At 54.7% G+C, this 5,038-nt stretch overlaps 1 pseudogene; it reads left to right on the top strand.

The window, feature by feature from the left end:
• The first annotated feature begins 501 nt into the window (after positions 1 to 501).
• The window catches only part of LOC127931936 (platelet-derived growth factor subunit A-like), a 13,517-nt pseudogene continuing 8,980 nt past the window's right edge, over positions 502 to 5,038 (top strand).

Genomic DNA, 5,038 nt, shown 5'->3' with positions numbered 1-5,038 from the left:
TGGCTGTGCATAGATAATAACAGAGAGGAGCAGCAGGGGGGATGCACATAGTCTGGGTAGCCATTTGACTAACTGTTCAGGAGTCTTTTGGCTTGAGGGTACCATCATCACCATCATCAAGAACATCATCATCATCATCACTATAATTGCATTGATCTGAAACGCACCTGCATTTGACCAATGATGCATGAAAGAAGTCTGGTGCGTTGAATGGACTGATGTGAGCGCGCCCACAGTCAAAAGCCAATGGTCTCCTTTATAGCCGATCTATCCATCTGTAGTTACAGAGCACACACCCGGAGAGCGGAGCGGAGTGGCAACGTGACCGCGCCCCGCCAGCCCCCAGCAACGCAGTAGCTATATCATATGACTCAAAGCGTTCCGACTTCATTCACTACGGAGATCACAGTCTTCAGCGGGCCTGCTTTGAAGGGATACAATAGGCTACAAAAACCGTTTGATAAGAACAACCGGGACATGCGGACGGCTTGACATTCTTTTGACCTATTCTACACTTGCTGATATAAACAGGACATAAAGTTGATATTTTTGGAAGTCTCCCATAAATGTATGGATAGTGAAATATTATATTCTCAGAGAATTGTATCGACATGCATAAAGGATTAAAACACTTAAAGGTTCCACTGCGAGCCGTCTTCACTTCAAGTGGATTATAGCTCGTTCGACAAAATGATTACATTTCTCACATCTGGAAGTTCTTATCCGGATAGATAACTCTTGTCTCAGGTGCCGTAACACCGACCCATCTCCTGCTCCTGTGTTGCTTCTGTGGCCAAAAGCGGAGTAGGAAACCCAACTGACTTCAATAAACGTCAGTATTAAATGTAAACCTAAATGAACACCCACTAAAGTCCCACTGTTAGCCTCGCCATGTTGCCTATAATAGCCAAATAATTCGGACTACCGGCTGTAGACTCGTGGATGTAGCGGTTCCACCCGAGGGATGGTACTGGATTCCCGTGGTTTGGGAGCGACGCCTCAGCTCCTGGTTCTGGGACGGTGTTGGTGGAACTACTGGAACTTTCTCTCGTTCTGGAGCCCAAAGGACCTGAAGGGAGATGAGAGCCGCTTTTCTGAGCTTCCTCCTCGCCTGCTTATTGTGCCTGTTACGCACCGCCGCTGAGGTAAAGGACTTTTATACGAGTTTTGGTTTGTACGCTATGTAGGGGCCAAATCTGTTCACATTGTGCTGTTTTTAGTGCAACGCTTACTTCGTTGGCAGGTGCAAGGTTTGTTCGCTCATGCTCCACTTATGCATAATTATGCACAAAACTCCAGAGTAGCGTTGCTGTAACTCCGTCAGAAAATTACATGACAATAGGGGGAATATATGGCTTCTCAGCAACAAGCGCAAACTAAGTGTACATTATACCACACCCTTAATTGTGCACATATTTGTGCTTAAAACACTTCTTCAGCGCTACATAGTCACACTCACACCACTTCTATAGCCACGCTATCCATTACGGTACGCTAACGTCTGTGTAGGTAATAAAGTGCTGTTATTTTCATTTCAATGTTTTCCTTTTGTTCTAGGAGGACCCACTCCCCCGGGAGCTGTTGGAGCGGCTGTCCCGCAGTGAGATACGCAGCATCAGCGACCTCCAGCGGCTCCTGGAGCTAGACTTGGAAGGTAGGCCTAAAGCCTCTTATATCCGTCTTCATTCAATGGCTTTATTACACAGCCTAGGGCTAGGCTTCAGTAAAGACACTGAATTGAGCTCAACACAACATGCCAGAAGTAGTCTACAAGGTTCTGGATAGAACCAAAACAGGTTCTATTGCTTGCTTCATATATGGCACCTCTAAATGTTCTATATAGAACCCCATGGGTTCTTATTCACTGACTCAACATTTGTTCTATATAGAACCTTAAGGGGTGCCATATATGAAGCAAGCAATAGAACCCGTGGGGTTCTATCCAGAACCTTTGTTTCTAAGTGTACCCTTTGAAGGTAGGAGGAGAGAGGTGGGAAGAGGTGCCACGGCTGTGTCTGGTTTGTGATAGGCTGTTAGCCTGTGGGCAACTTGGACAGGTTTGTCTGCCACATAAGAGATGTTGAATTAGACGAGTTACTTCCTGCAGCTTAGCGGGAGAGAGTCAGTGAATCTCCATTGGATGTTGCCCCGGCCATGAGCACGCCCCTCTCGGGCGGGAACTAAAAGACGTCTCAGTCACTATGGGGCACTAGGGAGGACAGTCACCATGGGGTACTAGGGAGGACAGTCACCATGGGGCACTAGGGAGGACAGTCACCATGGGGCACTAGGGAGGACAGTCACCATGGGGCACTAGGGAGGACAGTCACCATGGGGCACTAGGGAGGACAGTCACCATGGGGCACTAGGGAGGACAGTCACCATGGTCACCATGGGGCACTAGGGAGGACAGTCACCATGGGGTACAGGGAGGACAGTCACCATGGGGCACTAGGGAGGACAGTCACCATGGGGCACTAGGGAGGACAGTCACCATGGGGCACTAGGGAGGACAGTCACCATGGGGCACTAGGGAGGACAGTCACCATGGGGCACTAGGGAGGACAGTCACCATGGGGCACTAGGGAGGACAGTCACCATGGGGCACTAGGGAGGACAGTCACCATGGGGTACTAGGGAGGACAGTCACCATGGGGCACTAGGGAGGACAGTCACCATGGGGCACTAGGGAGGACAGTCACCATGGGGCACTAGGGAGGACAGTCACCATGGGGCACTAGGGAGGACAGTCACCATGGGGCACTAGGGAGGACAGTGGGGCACTAGGGAGGACAGTCACCATGGGGCACTAGGGAGGACAGTCACCATGGGGCACTAGGGAGGACAGTCACCATGGGGCACTAGGGAGGACAGTCACCATGGGGCACACTAGGGAGGACAGTCACCATGGGGCACTAGGGAGGACAGTCACCATGGGGCACTAGGGAGGACAGTCACCATGGGGCACTAGGGAGGACAGTCACCATGGGGCACTAGGGAGGACAGTCACCATGGGGCACTAGGGAGGACAGTCACCATGGGGCACTAGGGAGGACAGTCACCATGGGGCACTAGGGAGGACAGTCACCATGGGGCACTAGGGAGGACAGTCACCATGGGGCACTAGGGAGGACAGTCACCATGGGGCACTAGGAGGACAGTCACCATGGGGCACTAGGGAGGACAGTCACCATGGGGCACTAGGGAGGACAGTCACCATGGGGCACTAGGGAGGACAGTCACCATGGGGCACTAGGGAGGACAGTCACCATGGGGCACTAGGGAGGACAGTCACCATGGGGCACTAGGGAGGACAGTCACCATGGGGCACTAGGGAGGACAGTCACCATGGGGCACTAGGGAGGACAGTCACCATGGGGCACTAGGGAGGACAGTCACCATGGGGCACTAGGGAGGACAGTCACCATGGGGCACTAGGGAGGACAGTCACCATGGGGCACTAGGGAGGACAGTCACCATGGGGCACTAGGGAGGACAGTCACCATGGGGCACTAGGGAGGACAGTCACCATGGGGCACTAGGGAGGACAGTCACCATGGGGCACTAGGGAGGACAGTCACCATGGGGCACTGGGGCACACCATAGGGAGGACAGTCACCATGGGGCACTAGGGAGGACAGTCACCATGGGGCACTAGGGAGGACACCATGGGGCACTAGTCACCATGGGGCACTAGGGAGGACAGTCACCATGGGGCACTAGGGAGGACAGTCACCATGGGGCACTAGGGAGGACAGTCACCATGGGGCACTAGGGAGGACAGTCACCATGGGGAACTAGGGAGGACAGTCACCATGGGGCACTAGGGAGGACAGTCACCATGGGGCACTACCATGGGAGGACAGTCACCATGGGGGAACTAGGGAGGACAGTCACCATGGGGCACTAGGGAGGACAGTCACCATGGGGCACTAGGAGGACAGTCACCATGGGGCACTAGGAGGACAGTCACCATGGGGCACTAGGGAGGACAGTCACCATGGGGCACTAGGGAGGACAGTCACCATGGGGTACTAGGGAGGACAGTCACCATGGGGCACTAGGGAGGACAGTCACCATGGGGCACTAGGGAGGACAGTCACCATGGGGCACTAGGGAGGACAGTCACCGTGGGGGACACACCATAGGGAGGACAGTCACCATGGGGAACTAGGGAGGACAGTCACCATGGGGCACTAGGGAGGACAGTCACCATGGGGAACTAGGGAGGACAGTCACCATGGGGAACTAGGGAGGACAGTCACCATGGGGCACTAGGGAGGACAGTCACCGTGGGGAACTAGGGAGGACAGTCACCATGGGGCACTAGGGAGGACAGTCACCATGGGGCACTAGGGAGGACAGTCACCATGGGGCACTAGGGAGGACAGTCACCATGGGGCACTAGGGAGGACAGTCACCATGGGGCACTAGGGAGGACAGTCACCATGGGGAACTAGGGAGGACAGTCACCGTGGGGCACTAGGAGGACAGTCACCATGGGGTACTAGGGAGGACAGTCACCATGGGGTACTAGGGAGGACGGTCACCATGGGGCACTAGGGAGGACAGTCACCATGGGGCACTAGGGAGGACAGTCACCATGGGGGAGGACAGTCACCATGGGGCACTAGGGAGGACAGTCACCATGGGGCACTAGGGAGGACAGTCACCATGGGGCACTAGGGAGGACAGTCACCATGGGGCACTAGGGAGGACAGTCACCATGGGGCACTAGGGAGGACAGTCACCATGGGGAACTAGGGAGGACAGTCACCATGGGGCACTAGGGAGGACAGTCACCATGGGGTACTAGGGAGGACAGTCACCATGGGGCACTAGGGAGGACAGTCACCATGGGGCACTAGGGAGGACAGTCACCATGGGGTACTAGGGAGGACAGTCACCATGGGGTACTAGGGAGGACAGTCACCATGGGGCACTAGGGAGGACAGTCACCATGGGGCACTAGGGAGGACAGTCACCATGGGGCACTAGGGAGGACAGTCACCATGGGGCACTAGGGAGGACAGTCACC

Source organism: Oncorhynchus keta, chromosome 10 (genome assembly GCF_023373465.1).
Source record: "Oncorhynchus keta strain PuntledgeMale-10-30-2019 chromosome 10, Oket_V2, whole genome shotgun sequence".
Classification (NCBI taxonomy): domain Eukaryota; kingdom Metazoa; phylum Chordata; class Actinopteri; order Salmoniformes; family Salmonidae; genus Oncorhynchus; species Oncorhynchus keta.
Note: the sequence above shows the minus strand (reverse complement) of the source record. Positions and strands in the feature narration are given on the sequence as shown.